At 41.4% G+C, this 26,071-nt stretch overlaps 1 protein-coding gene across 1 annotated transcript in view; it reads right to left on the minus strand.

The window, feature by feature from the left end:
* The window catches only part of LOC126259992 (leucine-rich repeat and WD repeat-containing protein 1-like), a 137,154-nt gene that overhangs the window by 84,578 nt on the left and 26,505 nt on the right, over positions 1 to 26,071 (minus strand). The gene's annotated exons all lie outside the window — the stretch shown is intronic.

A 26,071-nucleotide genomic window follows, 5' to 3' on the forward strand; every position in this document is an offset into this window, starting at 1 on the left:
CTACTCCAGACACCCTAGGTGGAGATGCACTATGTTGTCGATGTAATGGAAGGCCTTCAAACCGACAACAGACCACATATTGAAAAACTCAAACGAATTCTCTTGCAGTGTAAGCTTATTGTAACTATTTTAAAAATTATTGGAGAGGAACATTGTCCTATTCAAAAAAAGTAATATGTTACACACTGTTGACGTCAAACGGACATTATCTATGTCCTGACTTGTGTCCTACTCATCTATAATATCAAGTGTACTATCAAAATGATTATATATAATATACCTAAAAACAAAGATGATGTGACTTACCAAAACGAAAGCCCTGGCAGATCGATAGACACACCAACTTACACAAACATACACACAAAATTCTAGCTTTCGCAACCAACGGTTGCTTCGTCAGGAAACAGGGAAGGAGAGGGAAAGACGAAAGGATGTGGGTTTTATGGGAGAGGGTAAGGAGTCATTCCAATCCCGGGAGGGGAAAGACTTACCTTAGGGGGGAAAAAAGGACGGGTATACACTCGCACACACACATATCCATCCACACATATACAGACACAAGCAGACATATTCAAAGACCAATATGTCTGCTTGTGTCTGTATATGTGTGGATGGATATGTGTGTGTGTGTGCGCGCGCGCGCGCGAGCGCGAGCGCGCGCGAGCGCGCGCGCGAGCGCGCGCGCGAGTGTATACCAGTCCTTTTTCCCCCCTAAGGTAAGTCTTTCCGCTCCCGGGATTGGAATGACTCCATACCCTCTCCCTTAAGTCACACATCCTTTCATCTTTCCCTCTCCTTCCCTCTTTCCTGACGAAGCAACCGTTGGTTGCGAAAGCTAGAATTTTGTATGTATGTTTGTGTGTCTATCAACCTGCCAGCGCTTTCGTTTTGGTAAGTCACATCATCTTTGTTTTTAGATATATTTTTCCCACGTGGAATGTTTCCCTCTATTATATTCATCTGATTATATATATAATGATATGAACATAATAGAGGGAAACATTCCACGTGGGAAAAATATATCTAAAAACAAAGATGATGTGACTTACCAAAAGAAGCGCTGGCAGGTCGAGAGACACACAAACTAACACAAACAAACACACTAAATTCAAGCTTTCGCAACAAACTGTGGCCTCATCAGGAAAGAGGGGAAGGAGAGGGAAAGACGAAAGGATGTTGGTTTCAAGGGAGATGGTAAAGAGTCATTCCAATCCCGGGAGCGGAAAGACTTGGAAAAAAGGACAGGTATACACTCGCACACCCACACATATACGGACACAAGCAGATATATTTAAAGACAAAGAGTTTGGGCAGAGATGTCAGTCGAGGCGGAAGTGCAAAGGCAAAGATGTTGTTGAATGACAGGTGAGGTATGAGTGGCGGCAACTTGAAATTAGCGGAGATTGAGGCCTGGTGGCTAACGGGAAGAGAGGATATATTGAAGAGCAAGTTCCCATCTCCGGAGTTCGGATAGGTTGGTGTTAGTGGGAAGTATCCAGATAACCCGGACGGTGTAACACTGTGCCAAGATGTGCTGGCCGTGCACCAAGGCATGCTTAGCCACAGGGTGATCCTCATTACCAACAAACACTGTCTGCCTGTGTCCATTCATGCGAATGGACAGTTTGTTGGTGGTCATTCCCACATAGAATGCGTCACACTGTAGGCAGGTCAGTTGGTAAATCACGTGGGTGCTTTCACACGTGGCTCTGCCTTTGATTGTGAACACCTTCCGGGTTACAGGACTGGAGTAGGTGGTGGTGGGAGGGTGCATGGGACAGGTTTTACACCGGGGGCAGTTACAAGGGTAGGAGCCAGAGGGTAGGGAAGGTGGTTTGGGGATTTCATAGGGATGAACTAACAGGTTACGAAGGTTAGGTGGACGGCGGAAAGACACTCTTGGTGGAGTGGGGAGGATTTCATGAAGGATGGATCTCATTTCAGGGCAGGATTTGAGGAAGTCGTATCCCTGCTGGAGAGCCACATTCAGAGTCTGGTCCAGTCCCGGAAAGTATCCTGTCACAAGTGGGGCACTTTTGTGGTTCTTCTGTGGGAGGTTCTGGGTTTGAGGGGATGAGGAAGTGGCTCTGGTTATTTGCTTCTGTACCAGGTCGGGAGGGTAGTTGCGGGATGCGAAAGCTGTTGTCAGGTTGTTGGTGTAATGGTTCAGCGATTCCGGACTGGAGCAGATTCGTTTGCCACGAAGACCTAGGCTGTAGGGAAGGGACCATTTGATGTGGAATGGGTGGCAGCTGTCGTAATGGAGGTACTGTTGCTTGTTGGTAGGTTTGATGTGGATGGACGTGTGAAGCTGGCCATTGGACAGATGGAGGTCAACGTCAAGAAAAGTGGCGTGGGATTTGGAGTAGGACCACGTGAATCTGATGGAACCAAAGGAGTTGAGGTTGGAGAGGAAATTCTGGAGTTCTTCTTCACTGTTGAGTCCAGATCATGAAGATGTCATCAATAAATATGTACCAAACTTTGGGTTGGCAGACCTGGGTAACCAAGAAGGCTTCCTCTAAGCGACCCATGAATAGGTTGGCGTATGAAGGGGCCATCCTGGTACCCATGGCTGTTCCCTTTAATTGTTGGTATGTCTGGCCTTCAAAAGTGAAGAAGTTGTGGGTCAGGATGAAGCTGGCTAAGGTAATGAGGAAAGAGGTTTTCGGTAGGGTGGCAGGTGATCGGCGTGAAAGGAAGTGCTCCATCGCAGCGAGGCCCTGGACGTGCGGAATATTTGTGTATAAGGAAGTGGAATCAATTGTTACAAGGATGGTTTCCGGCGGGGGTAACAGATTGGGTAAGGATTCCAGGCGTTCAAGAAAGTGGTTGGTGTCTTTGATGAAGGGTGGGAGACTGCATGTAATGGGTTGAAGGTGTTGATCTACGTAGGCAGAGATACGTTCTGTGGGGGCTTGGTAACCAGCTACAATGGGGCGGCCGGGATGATTGGGTTTGTGAATTTTAGGAAGAAGGTAGGGGTGCGGGGTGTCGGTGGGGTCAGGAGGTTGATGGAGTCAGGTGAAAGGTTTTGCAGGGGGCCTAAGGTTCTGAGGATTCCTTGAAGCACCGCCTGGACATAAGGAATGGGATTACCTTGGCAAACTTTGTATGTGGTGTTGTCTGAAAGCTAACGCAGTCCCTCGGCCACATACTCCCGACGATCAAGTACCACGGTCGTGGAACCCTTGTCCGCCGGATGAATGACGATGGATTGGTCAGCCTTCAGATCACGGATAGCCTGGGCTTCAGCAGTGGTGATGTTGGGAGTAGGATTAAGGTTTTTTAAGAATGATTGAGAGGCAAGGCCTCACCTTCAGCCCCACTCCCAGATTCAACCAAACAGCCCTCTTCAAAGATTTACTGTCCTACACTCGTACTCTCTGCTGGAGATATCACTTTGTCACGAAGAAAAATGATCCTAATCCTACTCCTAATGATCCAACTCCCCAAAACACTATCCAAATTGAACCCTGCCTGGAACAGTTCCGTCCTCCATCACAGCGGGACCCACCTCCTCTTCCTCAAAATCACCCTCTCCAAACCTTCCAGGAATTTCTGACTTCCAGCCTTGCCTCTCAATCCTTCTTAAAAAACCTTAATCCTACTCCCAACATCACCACTGCTGAAGCCCAGGCTATCCGTGATCTGAAGTCCATGACTGTGGTACTTGATCATCGGGAGTATGTGGCCGAGGGACTGCGTCAGCTTTCAGACAACACCACATACAAAGTTTGCCAAGGTAATCCCATTCCTTATGTCCAAGCGGAGCTTCAAGGAATCCTCAGAACCTTAGGCCCCCTGCAAAACCTTTCACCTGACTCCATCAACCTCCTGACCCCACCGACACCCCGCACCCCTACCTTCTTCCTAAAATTCACAAACCCAATAATCCCGGCCGCCCCATTGTAGCTGGTTACCAAGCCCCCACAGAACGTATCTCTGCCTACGTAAATCAACACCTTCAACCCATTACATGCAGTCTCCCATCCTTCATCAAAGACACCAACCACTTTCTCGAACGCCTGGAATCCTTACCCAATCTGTTACCCCCGGAAACCATCCTTGTAACCATTGATGCCACTTCCTTATACACAAATATTCCGCACGTCCAGGGCCTCGCTGCGATGGAGCACTTCCTTTCACGCCGATCACCTGCCACCCTACCTAAAACCTCTTTCCTCATTACCTTAGCCAGCTTCATCCTGACCCACAACTTCTTCACTTTTGAAGGCCAGATATACCAACAATTAAAGGGAACAGCCATGGGTACCAGGATGGCCCCCTCGTACGCCAACCTATTCATGGGTCGCTTAGAGGAAGCCTTCTTGGTTACCCAGGCCTGCCAACCCAAAGTTTGGTACAGATTTATTGATGACATCTTCATGATCTGGACTCACAGTGAAGAAGAACTCCAGAATTTCCTCTCCAACCTCAACTCCTTTGGTTCCATCAGATTCACGTGGTCCTACTCCAAATCCCATGCCACTTTTCTTGACGTTGACCTCCATCTGTCCAATGGCCAGCTTCACACGTCCGTCCACATCAAACCCACCAACAAGCAACAGTACCTCCATTATGACAGCTGCCACCCATTCCACATCAAACGGTCCCTTCCCTACAGCCTAGGTCTTCGTGGCAAACGAATCTGCTCCAGTCCGGAATCCCTGAACCATTACACCAACAACCTGACAACAACTTTCACATCCCGCAACTACCCTCCCGACCTGGTACAGAAGCAAATAACCAGAGCCACTTCTTCATCCCCTCAAACCCAGAGCCTCCCACAGAAGAACCACAAAAGTGCCCCACTTGTGACAAGATACTTTCCGGGACTGGAACAGACTCTGAATGTGGCTCTCCAGCAGGGATACGACTTCCTCAAATCCTGCCCTGAAATGAGATCCATCCTTCATGAAATCCTCCCCACTCCACCAAGAGTGTCTTTCCGCCGTCCACCTAACCTTCGTAACCTGTTAGTTCATCCCTATGAAATCCCCAAACCACCTTTCCTACCCTCTGGCTCCTACCCTTTTAACCGCCCCCGGTGTAAATCCTGTCCCAGGCACCCTCCCACCACCACCTACTCCAGTCCTGTAACCCGGAAGGTGTACACAATCAAAGGCAGAGCCATGTGTGAAAGCACCCACGTGATTTACCAACTGAGCTGCATACACTGTGACGCATTCTATGTGGGAATGACCACCAACAAACTGTCCATTCGCATGAATGGACACAGGCAGACAGTGTTTGTTGGTAATGAGGATCACCCTGTGGCTAAACATGCCTTGGTGCACGGCCAGCACATCTTGCCGCAGAGTTACACCGTCCGGGTTATCTGGATACTTCCCACTAACACCAACCTATCCGAACTCCGGAGATGGTAACTTGCTCTTCAATATATCCTCTCTTCCTGTTAGCCACCAGGCCTCAATCTCCGCTAATTTCAAGTTGCCGCCACTCATACCTCACCTGTCATTCAACAACAACTTTGCCTTTGCACTTCCGCCTCGACTGACATCTCTGCCCAAACTCTTTGTCTTTAAATATGTCTGCTTGTGTCTGTATATGTGTGGATGGATGTGTGTGGGTGTGCGAGTGTATACCTGTCCTTTTTTCCCCCTAAGGTAAGTCTTTCCGCTCCCGGTATTGGAATGACTCCTTACCCTCTCCCTTAAAACCCACATCCTTTCGTCTTTCCCTCTCCTTCCCCTCTTTCCTGATGAGACAACAGTTTGTTGCGAAAGCTTGAATTTAGTGTGTTTGTTTGTGTTAGTTTGTGTGTCTACCGACCTGCCAGCGCTTCGTTTGGTAAGTCACATCATCTTTGTTTTTAGATATGATTATATATAATGGATGATAATGTAATGCATTGATATCAGATGGTGGGTTCACAACAGTATTGATGCGAAAATAAAACAGAAGTTCGCAAAAGTGCAGTTGTGCATTTTCGTACGTTTTCACCTTGAGGTGTACCACAGATAATGCATACTAACAAACTTGGTCATTGTCCCTGTAGTTTTTTCCCTCTTATTTCAGATCGAGTTGATTAAAAAAAGTACAAATTCATGAGTCTTATAGATGCTTCGAATTTTGTCATTAATTTTGATGTGACTTAAGATTAGTGAAGTCTGCGAGCTTGCTAGGACACACTTACATGTGACACGTAGCACGTGATATAAAACTTACCGAAAGGAACTGATACATCTTTTGCAGCAAACCTGGAACTGCTTTCGGAGGCAACTACCATTTTATAAAGTCACTACTTTACAACTACGCTGTCAAGGAATTCCTGCATAAACACTCTCATTGCCATAATAGCGGCTGCAGTAGATAACTGATAACTCTCAACGTGAATGATGAGAAAAGGGTTAGCTTCTGCGTGACTCAGGGATGGTCAAGATAAGTGTACCCAGTGATAAAACATAGCATTAGAATTTTACCAGAAATATTGACCCTTAGACAATGTGTCTAATAGTGTATTTTAAATACGACAGTAAGCCATCTTAGGCACTGTATAACATTAAAACACTTGATAATGGCATTTAATCCGAAATCATGATCGTGTAAATGTAACACTGCAAATAGAAAAACTAATCTAATGGCGATACTGACTTTAAAGCCACACGTAATTGCTAGAATACCTTGTTACATTAGGTATCAGGTACCTGTTATCAGATGCTCGATTTGAGTTTTTAGTTTTTATTGAACCAACCTGCTGTGTTAAGGAAATTGATCAGAGCAACTGGATGAGTTTATTATTTTGGTATAATGTATGAAAACCCACGTTTCCCACTTGTCCTATCCTAAATAGTGGACGATTGGGTTGATAGCAAGGTAAATAGTATTCAATGTGGATAGAATGGGAGTAAATATTGAAACGAAATTATTAGACTCATGGGAAGGCAATGACGTATCGATATGTAGCGACATGAGAGTTTTCTGAGGTAAAGGTCTGTCTCTGACATTGGAGAGACGGGGGCCTAGGTTTGTCTGTATTCTTACGTTAAGCTCATTGAGTAGAAAAGCGCAGGCAGATTTTATTGTGTGTTGGGGAGAAGACAGCCAGGAGTTTCAAATGCTTGAAATTCTGGAGCCTTGATTGACCAGGATGCACACCACCCTCGCCATAGGCAGGGAGAGAGCGGTAGCGTGGTAAGAGAAAGGCACTTGCCTGGGGATGACTGAAGCAGCCAGATGAACTGAGGAAGTGGCGGAGCAAAATGCTCTTCGCAAAGGGAATGGAAATTAGTTATTTAAGGCTTTACTGTTCCACCTTACTTAGAAACCTTCTCTTTCAGGGTAGATTTAATTTAATATAATATTTTGGAGAGAACCAAATTGATTATAGGCAGGTAATCGATAGGCGAATGTGAGAATACTATGTAGCGACCGTGAAGAGTAACTTGAAAGTTAACGGAATTTGATATTTCATTTGAGTAATTTGATGAACAGTTAAGTGTTAGAAATCAATTGTAAAGCAGGTACGACACAAACAGGATGCATGTGATGAACTATTATAGCCTAAAGACTTGGCACTCACCAATGGGGCTGATGAGGAAAATCATGAAGTGTGGATGACAGAGTGCTAGGAACCATTAGTTTATAAGTAGAAATGTGCTGATTTAGCATAATTCTTTTTAGTAATGGTCAATTTAAATTCATGATTTTGGTCAGTTTGTTTAAAAATCTGATCTGGAAGTGCAGGAAAAATATTATCTCGTGGCTTTAACTAATCGAGCTGCTAACAGAAATTCATGGTAGAAAGTAATGTTCTTAATTTTGATCTGAAAGAATTGGTTTTCAAAGAAGCAATTTGTAGCTTGCATGTGTTTCAGTTTGTAATTTGACGAGTTTCTGAAATTCATGCATAAAGGCAAGGTTGCTAACTTAATATGAAAGAATAAGAAGTCACCTTTTGTGAAATGAGTCAGTAGAAATTTGTGTGTGAAGCTGATTTTTAGAGCAACGGGACTTGAAAGATACGTGGGAATCAGTGAGATCGCTTTCCTGACTTAAATATAGGGAAAACAGCATAATAGTAATTCGTGTAGCCATGCTATGCATGCTATACACGAACTGTAACTATTCAAAATGTTCAATTTTGTGTGAAATCTTATAGGATTTAACTGCTGAGGTCATCAGTCCCTAAGCTTACACACTACGTAACTTAAGGACTGCAGCGCCATAGACCGCTCGGCTAATCCTGCGCGGCTGTAAGTGTTCTGAAAAGTTCTGTGTGTGTATTTATGTATCTTTTGGAGGGGAGGTTTTGGATGGTATATTATTTAATGGTGCCGAGATATAATTAGGAAATCAGTCTAAGTAACTTGTGGAGTTTTTTTTCAGTTGCAATAACGTGCCGCGCACGAATATGGGGGGAACGTAAATTTCAGAATCGCGACCTCGCAAACTTTCCAACCACGCGAGACTTAGTTAACATCAAGGCACGTCAATAAGTGAGAGGTGTTTCTGGGATCAGACAGTGATTGAAGCAGTTACAGAATATTTCTAATACTAGTCCGCGTGGAGAAACGATAATTGCTTTGGTCAATGGTAATAAGAGTGATAGTGTGTTGCTGTGACGTTATGAATCAAGCAGTGTGGGCTATCCTTCATTTCGTCTCGTGTGTGAGAAAAAGGTTATCTTCGTAAGAGACCATAGGAAGTAGAAATATCTTTATATGTGCTGTTACAAGATCAGCTGTTAGGCAATTTAATCCTGTATGTTACTGATAATACCGTTATTATGTTTTGAGAGATGAAAGTAAGACAGAATGAAAAGAAATAGCTTACAGAATGGAGAAGGAGTTATTATGCAGGTCCAGTTACGATTCCGCTTACTTACGTGTTTTCTTTAAACACAGTCGGATAATTAACAGTGTACCAAATTTGGGGTTAATACTACAAAATCAAACTTTTATCCGTATTGCATAAATTTGTTTATTTAATTCTTTGAGTAAAGAATTTAATTAGTAGTTGCTATGTGTAAGAATCACGCAGTGACACAATTAATGAGAATACACAAGGACCATTTAGCTTTAGTAGGTTTCCGGAACACTAAGACCTCGCAACTTTATATTTCTTTCAGTACCCTACCCATCCTCCCCCGTTTTCTATAACTGCTCGAAGGCGTCTGGGAAGAGATAAGGCTAACTTCCTCAAGACATTGTGATGATCGTTTATCTCCCACCATGTATTCTCTATATTTTCACACAGAGTTTCTGAATTCCTTGACCCAGGTGGTAATGACCTCGTAACCTCCGCCCACACATTTTCAATGGGGTTGAGGTCTGGTGATTTTGGCACGAAAGGAAGAAGTTTCATTCTCTGCTGACCTTGGAACCAGTTCTGGACTGCTCTGCTATTATGAATTGGGCTATGGTCCTGTAAAGAAATGATCAACCATTAACTTAGAAATTTCAATACTTCTGATACTATGAATACTTAATTACCATACTGTGAAAAAATTCGACAACTGCAAAGGCTGTGTAGTCTAAGCTACAGGTTACAAATTATTCGGAGGATTCCACATTCCAAAATACTTTGCTGACAGCTGTTGACAAAAACCTACATTGACAAGGGGAGGGTACGGGGACAGAGCTCAGAATACAGAGTGAATGGTAATATAGTTAAAGGCGCCAGTTATAACACGCAGGTGGACATTCTTTCGGAATATACCGCCTCCTATGCTTTGGTAATGATGAGGTGGGGTGTAAGTTGTTCAATACAGTGTGGCAGTCTGTTGAACTGTTAGACTCTGTTGCATGGTTGTGAAGCTAATCTGCTTCGCTTATTCAAAACGATTGCTAGCCTTCACTATGGAATTCTTTTTTCTATCTTTCCACTGACAAAGATATACAGAAGAAACAAATCTGTTTTATAGCGAGATATTCTTCTCTACGGACTTTACACGTGCTCGTTCACTCAATGTGTTGCATTTACTGAAGGAGACCGTGGCCGCTGACGTCGCCTGCTCACACCTCGTGTCAACGCGGCCCCGTGCTCGGGGTAAACGCCTGCAGTTGAGGTAAATAGCTGATTTCAGGAATTTTAATAAAATTAGTCTTCCCTTCATATTAGTAAGAACTAGATACCACTACGTATACGTATCTTTATGTAATGTTCATTGGCAAGAACAATTCGTTTATGCAACATTGCTGTTTTGACTAAGATCATAAAATCTATAAATCGTAACCCAATTCATATATTTGCATGCACCTACGGGATATTAAACATGGAAACAATTTGTTTCTTTGTCATATAATTTTTAATCAAGGCAATTCGGGCAGTTGCCAGCTGATATCAAAATTGAATGTAAAGGAGGAATAAAGGAAAAGATATACGAGAAACAAATCTCGAACCCACGAACAACTGTGTACTATCCTGGAAACGTGCTGATGCGGCTATCTGAAAATTTCAGAGGATGAGAAAACCATCCTGTCCACTTTTCGAGGACGACATTTTCTGACAGAAAGCACACCAGGGTGAACGGCTTTAGGTTGAGACACCAGGAACCTCAAACTACGTCACCAGTACGTTCACACTCTGATTCCTAGGGCCGTCACCACGCACTTCCCATGTCAAAGTGGCTGGCAGAAATGGGAGCGAACGACAGTTGTGTTATCATTCACCCATTCCAGGAGGTGAGGAAATACACTTACGAAATACACTTAATTTTACATGTGGACATTACTGCACAATTATATTCTAAGTTACGAGAACTGACCTGGAGAAAAAGAGTGTATACCTTGGGGGATATGTTACAGATCATGATTGTGATGTTAGTAAAGTACTGTAAAGTATATTTTATCTTATGCTTAACTTTAAAAGAAAAATCAGCCAAGGCAGTCAATAGTGAAAACTACAGCATGCCTCCAAGAAACGTACGAATATCGTACAATTTTATTAAAAGGAAATTATTCAGATATTGAAGGGAGACGAAAATTTAATAGTCATGGGTGACTGGAATTCGAGTGTAGGAAAAGGGGGAGAAGGAAACGTAGTAGGTGAATATGGATTGGGGCTAAGAAATGAAAGAGGAAGCCGCCTGGTAGAATTTTGCACAGAGCATAATTTAATCATAGCTAACACTTGGTTCAAGAATCATGATAGAAGGTTGTATACATGGAAGAACCCTGGAGATACTAAAAGGTATCAGATAGATTATATAATGGTAAGACAGAGATTTAGGAACCAGGTTTTAAATTGTAAGACATTTCCAGGGGCAGATGTGGACTCTGACCACAATCTATTGGTTATGACCTGTAGATTAAAACTGAAGAAACTGCAAAAAGGTGGGAATTTAAGGAGATGAGACCTGGATAAACTGAAAGAACCAGAGGTTGTACAGAGTTTCAGGGAGAGCATAAGGGAACAATTGACAGGAATGGGGGAAAGAAATACAGTAGAAGAAGAATGGGTAGCTTTGAGGGATGAAGTAATGAAGGCAGCAGAGGATCAAGTAGGTAAAAAGACGAGGGCTAGTAGAAATCCTTGGGTAACAGAAGAAATATTGAATTTAATTGATGAAAGGAGAAAATATAAAAATGCAGGAAATGAAGCAGGCAAAAAGGAATACAAACGTCTCAAAAATGAGATCGACAGGAAGTGCAAAATGGCTAAGCAGGGATGGCTAGAGGACAAATGTAAGGCTGTAGAGGCTTATCTCACTAGGGGTAAGATAGATACTGCCTACAGGAAAATTAAAGAGACCTTTGGAGATAAGAGAACCACTTGTATGAACATCAAGAGCTCAGATGGAAACCCAGTTCTAAGCAAAGAAGGGAAAGCAGAAAGGTGGAAGGAGTATATAGAGGGTCTATACAAGGGCGATGTACTTGAGGACAATATTATGGAAATGGAAGAGGATGTAGATGAAGATGAAATGGGATATACGATACTGCGTGAAGAATTTGACAGAGCACTGAAAGACCTGAGTCAAAACAAGGCCCCAGGAGTAGACAACATTCCATTGGAACTACTGGCGGCCTTGGGAGAGCCAGTCCTGACAAAACTCTACCATCTGGTAAGCAAGTTGTATGAGACAGGCGAAATACCCTCAGACTTCAAGAATATAATAATTCCAATCCCAAAGAAAGCAGGTGTTGACAGATGTGAGAATTACCGAACAATCAGTTTAATAAGCCACAGCTGCAAAATACTAACACAAATTCTTTACAGACGAATGGAAAAACTAGTAGAAGCCGACCTCGGGGAAGATCAGTTTGGATTCCGTAGAAATACTGGAACACGTGAGGCAATACTGACCTTACGACTTATCTTAGAAGAAAGATTAAGGAAAGGCAAACCTACATTTCTAGCATTTGTCGACTTAGAGAAAGCTTTTGACAATGTTGACTGGAATATTCTCTTTCAAATTCTGAAGGTCGCAGGGGTAAAATACAGGGAGCGAAAGGCTATTTACAATTTGTACAGAAACCAGATGGCAGTTATAAGAGTCGAGGGACATGAAAGGGAAGCAGTGGTTGGGAAGGGAGTAAGACAGGGTTGTAGCCTCTCCCCGATGTTATTCAATCTGTATATTGAGCAAGCAGTAAAGGAAACAAAAGAAAAATTCGGAGTAGGTATTAAAATCCATGGAGAAGAAATAAAAACTTTGAGGTTCGCCGATGACATTGTAATTCTGTCAGAGACAGCAAAGGACTTGGAAGAGCAGTTGAACGGAATGGATGGTGTCTTGAAGGGAGGATATAAGATGAACATCAACAAAAGCAAAACGAGGATAATGGAATGTAGTCGAATTAAGTCGGGTGATGTTGAGGGTATTAGATTAGGAAATGAGACACTTAAAGTAGTAAAGGAGTTTTGCTATTTGGGGAGCAAAATAACTGATGATGGTCGAAGTAGAGACGATATAAAATGTAGACTGGCAATGGCAAGGAAAGCGTTTCTGAAGATGAGAAATTTGTTAACATCGAGTATAGATTTAAGTGTCAGGAAGTCATTTCTGAAAATATTTGTATGGAGTATTGCCATGTATGGAAGTGAAACATGGACGGTAAATAGTTTGGACAAGAAGAGAATAGAAGCTTTCGAAATGTGGTGCTACAGAAGAATGCTGAAGATTAGATGGGTAGATTACATAACTAATGAGGAGGTACTGAATAGGATTGGGGAGAAGAGGAGTTTATGGCACAACTTGACCAGAAGAAGGGATCGGTTGGTAGGACATGTTCTGAGGCATCAAGGGATCACCAGTTTAGTATTGGAGGGCAGCGTGGAGGGTAAAAATCGTAGAGGGAGACCAAGAGATGAATACACTAAGCAGATTCAGAAGGATGTAGGTTGCAGTAGGTACTGGGAGATGAAGAAGCTTGCACAGGATAGAGTAGCATGGAGAGCTGCATCAAACCAGTCTCAGGACTGAAGACCACAACAACAACAACAACAACAACAACAACAACAACAACAACATAGATCGGTTTATTGGGGCAGGCCTATTAGGGAACAAAGTAAGAACAACCAAATCGATTACAGATTTGTATGTTCTGCTAGTTAAAAGAGAAGAAATGAACTGATAAAGAAATAATTCCTTCATTTATTTAGGAATGGTTCGAAATAGAAGGTGTAATTTTACTATTATAAAAACTGGCCTGGATTGAGTTGATTAGTTCTAATTTTTGAATACATTACAGCCCAATAACCGATACAAATGGAATAAAATGGGAATATAACGTTTGGAAATGAGTAAGCGAGGACGTCCTTTGTCTACATATCTGCTTCGAATATAGCGTATTAAAAACAAGTAGTCCATATTTCGCAAGCTGATAGGATGGACAGAAACAAGACAAACATATCCATTAAACAAAAGCAATGAGTCTGAAATTAATATCTTAAGAGCAATGAGCATTTCCTCATCTTTAACACTGTGAAACACATCTGTTGTTCTACTTAAAACACTTCTCTTGTACCGAAGAAGTGTGTGTAGCTCTTACGATACGTACTTTGTCTTGTTTTAGTCCATACTACCGACTCGCAAAGTATGGAATACCACTTTCCTCAACACCGTGTGTATATGTATTACAGAAGCAATACAAACAACGGAACAGTTAACATTAACAGTTAAATTCAATTGTGAAAAGATACGCTGCATCGCGTTTGTTAACAATTTCGTAATAGTACCATATTTAGAAACAAAATGAACAACATTTTGCAAGTCTTATCCGAAAATCGAGAAAATAATAACACTGGAATGTAAGAACAACAACAAATGGTAATGGCAATGAGAAAAAGTAATAAACATATGAACACAGCAATAAAAACTGATGCCATTACAAGTATAGCACTTCAGCCACGTCAGGACCAGAATGAGAGAGAAATAGATGCTTAACAAAAGTAAAACGAAGAGCAGCGCTAGCAAACCATTTAGGTTTACGAATAATGTTATTTCAAGTAAACATACATGTCACAGAAATATAGAAAAAAACTGCAAAATGGATTATGTAGAGTACTCTTTTCTTTGTAAGTGAAGTATGGTCCGCCTACATGTAACAGGATACTGAATGTCGTGGAAAAAGACCAAAACAAGGTATAAGGAGATAGAAACGAATCGCAGAGTCGTATAAGAAGTAACTGTGGAGAGAAGCCTAAGAATAGAAAACGTAAGTAGGAAAATGAAATTTATATATATCAGTTATTTATACACGGTGTCTTCCTTACACATACAATTATGGAACGAGGCACTAAGGAAGAAACTAAGATGATGCCCGGGAAAGCTGTATTTCACGGCCATCAGTATCAAAGCAAGGTGGAGAAGTCAAAATTATACAACTGACACAGTAGACACTTCGATAAGAAGTAGAGCTTATCAAAGTAATGAATAAATCGTAGGAAAACCCGGAAATACTCTTAATTGTTCCACACGTCCACTGTTCATACCTGCAGAAGATATATTTCACAGTCTGGGTACGGCATTTCAGCACTCGGCTTCATAATGGAATTCAGTATGTTGATGTAGGCATCTCCGTTGAGAATTCCCTCTGTTCTCCAGAAAGGATCTGCCTCATGAGCCGAAATATAGCTCCATACAGCTACAGAGAACCGTCCACTTTTTGGTCTTTCGTTAAGATACATTGGCTGGAAGCATTGTCCTAGTGGGCGGTATACCTAACGCAAAAAACATTTGCGTGTTAATGCAAATATTCACAAATTCAGGGGTTACATTTACTTATCAGATGAGGGATGAACTACTAAAATCACGATATAGGGAACTGTTTATATTTATTATTTTGTGCCTACTACAAATGTAAAGTCACTAACAGCATAAACTGATAAATTTATAGAGAAAATTTAGTGTCTCTCCTGAACAGGGGCGTCGCTACAGGAAAAAGTATTTTTTCATCCGAAAAGATTAGTCCAGTCAAAGTCGATATATTCTGCTGCAAAAGCCATGCGGTCAATCTTCTGATAGTCGGTCAATGGCTGCTTTATAGCAGCTCTCCGACAATATAATCCGGCGTCTTTCAGTCTCCTCACAACAGTCTTTCTGCTGCCCGGAAACTGAGATATCTCTTTCAGGCCACGGCAACTGAGGAATGGATTAGCACATATATTCTCCAAAACACGTTGATCATCTGCTGCAGTAGACACACGGGGCCAGCCACTTCCTCTTTTCCGCCCTATATAGCCCCTTTTCCGGTATTCTTTCCACCAGCGTCTAGCTGTTCTTGCCGCTACTCCACACTTTTCTCCAGCTTCTGACGCTGAGTAGTTGCCATGCTCAATCAGTGCAACCACACGCACCCTACTCTCTCGATTCCACTGCGACTGTCGCCCTTGTAACGTTACCACGCGTTTTATAAAGAGAACCATTTACAGCTCAGTGGAGAAACAAAGACTGACAAAATAAAATAATATCCTTTTTCAGTTACCTGACACACAAAAATATAAACTTCGTTAAAATGCTTTGTCAAGAATCACTGTTAAGAAAGAAATGATAATCATTAGGGAAGATATTAAACGATGCTGTTGTTCATTTAGGTCAGACCACAAATAGGCAATGAAAGGTAAATTAAGGTTTCTGTCCCATTCATGTAATCCATTTGACTTATTACTTGAGTAACATGTTGAAAAGACCCGGCGCCCTCTTGACACTGCCACTCGCAGCATGTGACGTGATGAGCAGTGTGCCCAGACAAGTGGTGTTTGTGTTGACGAAACAGGAACGCTGCGGCAGCCACTGTGATGTAGAAACAGCACTCGGTCTTGACCATGATCACATCACTCGACTACCCAAAAACTGATTCCCATTCTCAAATCCAACGGAACTAGTGAAATCTGCGTTACCCAACTTTTTATCATCACAAAAACACCCTTCCCATACACTACCAGACTCGAAAGCATTCATGAAATGAGTTTTTCGAAAAGTATATAAATCACTTCTGCATCTTGTGACGTAAAACATGGGTATTGTTACTGCCCACAGTGTTTTATTCCAGGACCTGCTGACACCAGGCCCTTCTTCAGAAGTGGTCTTCTGTATTTTCGAATCGCTGCTCAAATGATTTGATGCTCTAAAGCAAGTCAGAGCTTTATGGGTGTCTAACTTATGGTGTGCCTAACACTCGATATAACGCGTTAAGAAAACATTTCAGTGCGTCATCAAGGAATGGGCTGAAATTAAAATTAATGATGGCCGCAAGCGAAACGCTACCTAACGTGACCAGATATTCTTTCAATTACACGTTGGAAGTAGTTCCCATATGAGTACATTGATGCTTTTGTATCAAGATCATATTTTGGTCTATCAGGAACTAAATTCGACGGACACTGGTCCAACGTCAAGGCACTACATCAAACCCTCCCCACGCTTGCTATGGTCAACTTGCTCCTCTTAATATTATTTTCTTTAATTCGGTCTGGTGTGTGCTGCAAATTGAAAGGCTCGTTCAGAGGTTCTGAGCGCTTTTATAAGCACAATTTTCTGATTTCATGACGGTAAACACTACATATAGGTGTTATTTCTCTTTTCTTGGTGTATAGCCTTTAATAAAAGGGTAATAAGCAGCAGTAAAATTAAGTAAAGGTATGCAGAGGGTATTACATCACTAAATGAGACTGTGGTAGTCCTAGGTGTGGTTTCCAATGTGGGCAGCAAAATAACTGCTGCGGCAGGAGTAAGAAGGATATGAAATGTTGTCTGGAAATTGGAACAATAGCTTTATTGAACAAGAAAACCTGCTACATCCAAAATGAATTCAAATATCACGGCATATACTCCGAAAGTATTTCTCTCCGTTTCTGCTGTTATTTGATGATGTAGGTAAGCATGAACAGTGGTAATATATGGGCTTTAACCATGATACGAGTCACAGACGTGTGAATATTACTCAAAGGGTTAACAATTAGGTTTTCTGCTCCTTTTAGACATGTAGGCTTTCCGCCATATCTGTCATTCGGACTGCATTGTATCTGCATCCATTCGTGAAGAATACCTGCTAAGGAAACAGAATCTTCTTGCCACTAATGTAGTCAAGGACTCACAACGTCGTACGCCTTTCTTGGCAACTGTGTTGGTATGAGAATGATTTGCGGTTGTGGGAATACATTGTATCTGCTACATCATTTAATATTTTCTTGTCATCTCGATCAAATATTGTCAATAATTATCACAGAAGGAGTGGTCTTGAGTTAGGAAACGTATTTCAGTTCAAAATGGTCGCTTCATGCAGGTGGTCGTACTCGGCATGTTTCACGTTGGGAGCTGTATACGTCAGCAACAATTATGGTAAGGGCAGTATTTACTACTACTGCAGTAATGTGGTCAATTTATATGACTATAGCTGTTTTTTTCATTAGTTGCAGTTTTTCTGCAGAACCTTGATCTTATCAATTCCTTCCGCTAGCGCTCTTTTTTAAGTTCCAATGCCTAAAGTACCAAACTGCTAGAGTCATCAGTCCCTAGACGTAGAAACTACTTACAGTAACTTATTCGAAGGACAACACACGCATCCATGCCCGGGGGAGGACTCGAACCTCCGGCAGAAGCGGCCGTGAAATCTGTGACACGTCGCAATAGACCGCGCGGCAACTACTATTCTAAAGGTCAAAACTGAGAGACTATTATTAAGCCTCCGTATCGTGTGTTTCGAAAACCTCTCAGGATTTGCGACAGTAGTATTCTTTGCGAATGCCAATTTACAACAACAACAAAATAAGACTAAGTCCTGAAGAGACTAGAATTACCTGTCGGGGACCCGAATTTATGTTGTTTACATCATCTCGGTGTCAAACAATACGGTAACAGTCACTGAAGCAATAAACGAGGTTATTATTGATGTATTAACTATGGCAGCTATATCCTAGACATGTATAACAAATTTTACTGAAGCTGATGAGTATAAGAACATAATTCATTGGTCGATTTCAGCGGTGTAATGTGCTATCGGATTGGCATCTGGCAGCGCAGCTTCACTAGAGCTGACAGAAACGGGCTGTGGATAGCTGTGAGGCCCTTCTGATCTGTCCAATGCCTTACTCGTATTGCTACTGTATTTGGTACTTGGTAGACGTATTGAAAAGTTTTGGCACGCTTGTGGTCATTCACTCTATTTCAGGACTGGTGCCGAAGGACCATGCTCAATTCACAAAATATTGTCTTTTTATATTGATGAGTAATCTGGATAGTCGTATAACGTTCATGTGCCGTCTACAACGCAAATTTAATATTACTGTCCTTGGAACTAACCTGCAATACGTTTTGTATTTCATAATCTGAACTATCTGCATTAACCGTCATCAGAGCAATGTCAGGGAACAGAATGCAGCAGTGCCTTGGTAGCTACTTTGAGACCTGTTGAGTCGTGTACTAAGGAAAGGGTAGTTGCTGGTTCACATTGTATTACACTAGCGAGAAGTACCGACTTTTCCTTTTTCTCTGCAAACATCCAGAACTAAACTCAGTAACAAAATGCTAAGAATATATTTGCATTGTGCCAACTCAAAGATCAACATATTTTTATAGATTTTTATATTCACAGCCATTCTCATTGTGCATTGCAATAAACTTCATTCATTATTTGCTTGTTCTTGTTACAAATATTACTGCCATTCTCTCACTTTCAAGAGTTTTCACATCCATATTGAGTATCCAAGCAGTAAAACACAAAAAACAATGCAGGAAGGCTTCAAACAACTACTTTCATGCAGAGACATGCATTTGGAATCTGTTCACCGTTGCGGGGTCAAACAAGAGAGTAACATTACTGAAACAATGATCAGGCTACTTGGTATATAATAGAGCATACAGATTTCGAGGAGGAAACGTATGAAGACGCAGACTTCCTCGTTACCAATATGTGCGGCATATCTTTCGTGTTAACGAAAGTAATATCCCGCTTTACCTCCTCTTACATCTCAGATGAAATGAATGCCATGAGGAATCGAATATTTGTTGACTGCGTCTCTTCTTGCTTCCATCCTTACCAACATATTTCTTCATTCTCATGGTAATCATGACATTCTATATGTATGCTGCAAAAGATTGCACGTGGATACATTCAACATCGAGGTGCAAAGCGTTTGGTATCTTAAGTTATATTCCATTCAAATAAGCTTCCGATGTATTTTTACTTCGTTTGTATTTTTAGATGATTGTGAACGTTACAGAAAATTATCTCACACGCTTTATGTTGAATGAGAAACATTGAATCATCCGTTTTGCTTTCCCTGCGTTGAAATGATATAATGTCGCCGTCAACAGCCTTCTTCCATGCTGGAAGCTGAAACTTGTATCATTCTGGATTAGTGATAATTGAATGTCTCAAATGTATACACAGCCCACAGAGCGACGTCAGAAACCATCAGGGGAGAACGCCGCATAAAAACCAAACGTGCGCGCGCATCTCCACTCTGAAGAACCGTATCGGACAATCACCACAAGCATTTCGCTAGAGAGTTGCCTCGTAAGAGAGCCGAGAATTGACAGCATCATAGCAAGTATTTGTCAACACTGTGATAGTGTATTTACCTCCGGGTGTAGGCCTGCATTACCTCCTCAAATTCACTTGACATTCGTTTTCCACATCGAAGACTCATACGATATAATCCACTGTAAGATCAGACACTTAGAAAGTATATTTAATTTCTGGACTCTAAGAACGGGGTTCTTCACATAAGTAACACCTGTTTCTGTGTTTAAGGTTGCGTTTTGAGGCTCAGGCAACGTCGCAGTAACTACAGTCCGCGTGTTGCTGCCAGTGTGTCATTAGCTCAGAGGTTCCCTTGTGCGTTGCGATGCTACTGCTGACTACAACCTTTTATTTTCCATTTTAATTAATTAATAAAGTTGCAAACTGCTAGTAAAAATTCCTTATACGAAATCTGAAGAATGCCTTTAAACATCAATCTTCATCCGGTTTCGACTTAGTAAATTATGTTAATATCATGGATGTCTGCTTTGCAAATGCCAAGGTGCTTCACTGTAAAATAGATCCTGAAAAGATTCAAACCGACTGTCAACGATAAAAATTTGGGCTTTCTTCATCTTATAGGTCTAACATGTCAGGAGGTTGTTTATGAAGTGCACATGTTGATTAATATAGTTCCTCTCTTCTAAATCTTTGCAACAGCATTTAACTGTAGACGTTTTCTGACACCGGGGTTAGCAATTCCTTTCCATTCTCTGAAACCCCAAAACGATAAATTTTTCTGCTTTAAATCTGATGACCTTAACTATCACTTCCGATCAACATGAACCCATACATGGAACTCCAAATGTGCAGTGTCCCTGCACTGACCAGTGTTACGTGGCTTTATGCTTAATTACAGACTTATTATTTTATCAGTTGATTTGTTTTCACCACGTAACGCCCGCTGTTTACGTCCTCCTTCGTTGGTGAGCGATGTATCACTTTTCGATCTTACGCTGAAACTCTTCCTTTCCTATATCTTTACTACTTTTTATCTATATAAATGAGGAACTATTGGTTTTGCCATTTAACAACTTTTTAATGATTGTGGAAGTATTACATGCATCGGGTCCCACCAAACGTTTTACATGAACCTTTCAAGACTCCATCGACTTGTTTACAAAGAGAAAGCAGACTATCTCTTCGTTTGACGTTGTCCAACAACGACCTAGGAAGCTCGACGCCCTCGCTGCCCAGGCTCTTCCATGGCTCGCGGTAGTTTGCAGCATTCGTTTTATTCCTTGCCCACTTGCCGCTGCGTCGAGCTTTCGTGGTGGTCGTTGGTCAACGTCTTCCACATTATCTGCAACATAAATAAACTTTATTCCCACAGTATTTCTGAAAACCCAAAAACAAACTTAAAGAACATAATAATAATAATAATAATAACTGTTCTTACAATTATTTGTATAAGTCTTGGTTGATTTAATGAGGGGTGGGACAGGCCTAAGCCTTGTGACACAACAACTGCTACAGAGCATACATTGCAAGGTATTCACACAGTTTATCGTATAGACTTACCATAAGGAATGAAATAAGAACTGTAACACACTTTACACCACAGACACTCTCTCTGGCTTGACGAAAACATCCAAACATTGACCAAAAGTTGCACAAATAATTGACTTTGAAAGGAAAAGAAACGAGGTATGAAGCATTTATAAATTCATCGAATGTAGTGAGGTGGTTTAATTTCGTCGCAGTCTATAAAATTAATTTCGGGCCATACTCAACTCTTGCCGGTTAATGTAATATAATACCCACGTACTAATCACGGCGTCTGTCTCCGTTGCTTTTGAGTGTGAATGGAAATCGTAGAAATTTTCTGTGGAGCAACATTTAATAATAAAGCGTTTTAAATCATCAAAAGCGATGAGTGGTAGCAGGCGCTTTCGATAAAGAACGGGGGAGCGCAGCGCCACTGCTGTCGCCACGGCCGCTGCTGGTAGCCAGCAAATGGATCCCGGAGCTTTGCCGCATACGGCGTCCAGAGGAGGACAGTCTGCAGGAAATCTGCCGCAAAATAGTTACTGGATAAAATTTTGATATCAGTGTGTCAGAAAGTGAAATAGATTGAATCTGCGTTACCATTACATTCACGTCTTCAGCACTCAGACAGAAGAGGCTATAAAAATATTTTGCGCCAACTGCTCTCGATCCACTGACATGACGAACAGAAACAACGCACGCTACCGCTAGACCACAGGCGTAACCGGCCTATGGTTTCTCTATCACGGGACAAGTTTTCCTCCAGGAAGTGCCGCAGTCTACAGTGTTGCCAGATTGTGCAGATAACCAGACTTAGGGAATAAGCGAGTTGGCCAGTTTATTTGTCCCATGTCGCGATCGGCGCGGACTTAGCCTCTGAAGCGGCCGGCCGACGGTCGAGTTTTATGTCCAAGAGTGTACAAGTGATCTCGCAAAGGAAAATTTCAATGTCTGATTTTATATATAAATAAACATGCGAATTGCACAGATTTTTCGCTTATCTGTTTCTGTGCCAACATCTACACTGGCATGCTGAAGACCAACATTGCAGCCTGAGTTTATCTACATCAAAATTGCTAAAAAGTGCAGCATCAACAAAGCAACTCCCCCTGGCCCCCTGTCTAAGCTTAAGTTCCCAACTGAACCTAGCTGCCCTACCCCCACCACCTCATCCCTGTATGCTCCCACAAGCAGCACTTTACAGTCCCCAACCCTAACCTGCTACCCCTTTCCCTGCCCCTCCCCACCCCAGCCTCCTCCTCACCCCTGCCACCCAGATAGCTTCCCCCCATCATGCACAGCTGCTCACAGTCTGGTCTCAGCAACCAGAGACAGTGGTCATGTGTGTGCGAGTTGTGTGTGTCCGTGTCCCAAAAAAGGCCTGTTGGGCGAAAGCTTCCTTGCTTAGCTATCTTTTGGTTATGCCTGCCTGTGACTCAACGTCTACACCTGAAAACGAAAGGCCCATAAACTTTACTCTGGGGTATATCACAAAAAGGGGACTCTTGTTGCAACTGGACCACCTTGTGAGGATTTGCTGTCCCCAAATGAGCACATTATGTGTGTCCACATTTCCATTTAGGTGAAATGTCAATTCATCACTTAAGGGAACATGATCCAGAAAATCATCATCATCATGTAGCAATATTTCATTTTCAAAGTTTCTAATGGAAGAGACAGGAAACAGCGCATGCACATGTGCACAGGTATACCAACAAACTGCTCGAGTTGCTCTTTCATTTGACGTATTATTTGTAACTGTACATTGAATGTAATAAATGTTACAAAACCTTAAAACCTTGATATTTATTTTGAAACATATGGTATAATAAATGTAAATGTTCCACATTTTAACCCTTTAACTGATCTGTTTGAATCCCTTGAATTCACAACGGTTTGGTGCCCAGTGTGGGGAAATTTCATTTGTGACGGGCATGTCAAATTTTGGAATTCACTGCTGAATAGACTATATTTTCACATTAGAAAGGATTTTGGAAAAATATAGAAAAACATAAATGACTGGGTTAGTTTTCATAGATTTGAGTATCTGTTATTTAAAATATTACAAGAAATATATAAAGATAATAAATACATGTCAGAAAAAAATCGGTAATATACTTTCACACAAAATTAGGACAAGCAAAATCATGTTACAGAGCTGTCCCATGTCATTAGTGCTATTCACAGCATATATTCATATTAGTCTCACAAATGTAGGGATTGTAGATGGCACATATTTGCACCATGTATTATTTGCTGATGACTAAGTCTTCAAGAAGAGGTGGATTATACAGGGTTATTCTAAATGACGGACCCGTTTTCGAAACTTTGTATTTATTGAATAGTGTCATACGAGTGGAGGGGACAAAATAATAGTAACTGATTAATAATTGCTGCTTGAATAATTAAAAAGAAAATTGATTGGAAAGAATAACTGAAAGAAACTGGAAGGTAATTTATAAATTGTACACATACCCTGGGTGAATTTTAATTGGTACTAATATCAACAGACCTTCAATGGCAATACATTTAAGATCAGTATTCAGATTTTGAGTTACATACTGCTTCACATCAGTTCCACTGTGCATAGTGCTGATTACGACAATGCAGATACAGGATCGCCCCTCTGCTGCTTGTGCAACTGCACTGGGTTGCTGCAGAATCCTTGAACTTAATCTCAATTTGAATACAATTTTTTTTTTGTTTGTTTGTTTTGTTTTGAGACATAGCTGCTTACATCCATGAACCAGCACAGTTTTAGAAACTCAGCTTGCTCTTTTCTCACACGATATACTGCAAGCTATGGATGAAGGGCAACAGGCAGATTCCGCATTTCTAGATTTCCAGAATGCATTTGACATAGTGTCCCATCACAAGCTTTTAACAAAGGTATGAGCATGTGGAATAAGTTCATAGATATGTTTCTTGAAAAGTTCTTAAATAATAGAAGACAGTATGTTGCTTAACAGCAAGTGTTCATCAGAGACAAGGGTATCATCAGCAGTGCCCCAGGAAAGAGTGATAGGACCACTGTTCTCTATATACATAAATGATTTGGCAGACAGGGTGGACAGCAATCCACAGTTGTTTGCTGACGATGCAGTGGTGCTCTGTAAGGTGTCAAAGTTGAGTGACTGTAGGAAGATACAAAACAACTCTGACAAAATTTCCAGTTGGTGTGATGAATGGCAGCTAACCCTAAATGTGGAAAAATAAAGTTATCACTAATGAGAAGGGGGGAAAAAAAATTATCTTAATATTTGGATAAAGCATCAGAAGTGTACTGCTTGACACAGTCATGTCTTTTGAATATCTGGGTGTAATGGTCGTTTGAATATTTGGGTGTAATGTTGCAAAGCGATATGAAATTTAACGAGCACGTGAGGACTGTGCTAGGGAAGGCAAATTGTCAACTTCGGTTTATTGGGAGAATTTTGGAAAAGTGTGGTTCACCTGTAAAGGGGACCACATACAGGACACTAGTACACATACAACAGGATACTAGTACAACCTATTCTTCAGTACTGCTGAACTGCTTGTTATCCGTAAGAGGTTGGATTGATGGAGGACATTGAAGCAATTCAGAGGTGGGCTGAGATTTGTTACTCGTAGGTTCAAACAACACGATCCCTGGAGGGAAGGCAATGTTCTTTTTGAGGAACACTATTTACAAAATTTAAAGAACCGGCATTTGAAGCTGTCTGCAGAACAATTCTGTAGTCTCCAACACATTGTATAAGGGCCACAAAGGTAAGATTTGAGAACTTAGGGCTCATACTGAGCCATATAGACAGTCTTTTTTATCTTGTTCTATTTGTGGGTGGACCGGGAAAGGAAATTACTAGCAGCGGTATGGGGTACCCTCTGTAACACACCAGAAGGTAGATTGCGGAATATTGATTTGGAAGTAGATACTTTGAACAGTTATCAGAAAAATGCTGAAGCAGAATCAATGAAAATTTCAGGGGTGAAAATGCTTTCCCAAAATAGGAAAAGTCAGCAGAAGAGCCTGTCACTAGCCTTCTCCACTCAGTCACACAAAAGGAACTCTAGTAGCTTTTGTGTCAGTGAAGAAACAGTCAAATATTAGTGTTTAAGCATGGGGATAGTAATTTCTTTCAGCATTGCTGTTGATCCTCCTGCACTGACAGTAGTGTGCTATCACCAGTCCCTAATATGTTCACATGTCAATGTTATTGCAAAAATTTTTAAAGGTTTGAGAAAGATAGAATGAGGAAGCTGGTACCCCACTTGTCAGTCAGAGCCTTTTAATAAAGAGGAGGACATTCACCTTTTTTGAGCTCTGAAACAAGCATTTTTCCACTGGTACACTGTTATTCCTTGCCAGTATTATGTACTTAAAAATGTGTCAACAAAAATCTCTTATCTAATACATAACAAATCCTCCATTGCACAATTTTAAGAAACTGAATGAAGGATGGTCAGACATATACAAACTGAAGTAAACAAAGTTATGAGTTAAGAATTACAAAAAGAAGTTACAGCTGGATTACAAAGTCTCATCTCTCTACTTGACACTTTCTCTATCAAAAAGGGGTTAACTTTATGTGGCCTCTGACGAAATATGAGACACATCCAACTCTTTGAAAATGGAATTAACTAAGTAACAGGCTAGAAGTAAAACATAC

This window comes from Schistocerca nitens, chromosome 5 (assembly GCF_023898315.1).
Source record: "Schistocerca nitens isolate TAMUIC-IGC-003100 chromosome 5, iqSchNite1.1, whole genome shotgun sequence".
Lineage (NCBI taxonomy): Eukaryota > Metazoa > Arthropoda > Insecta > Orthoptera > Acrididae > Schistocerca > Schistocerca nitens.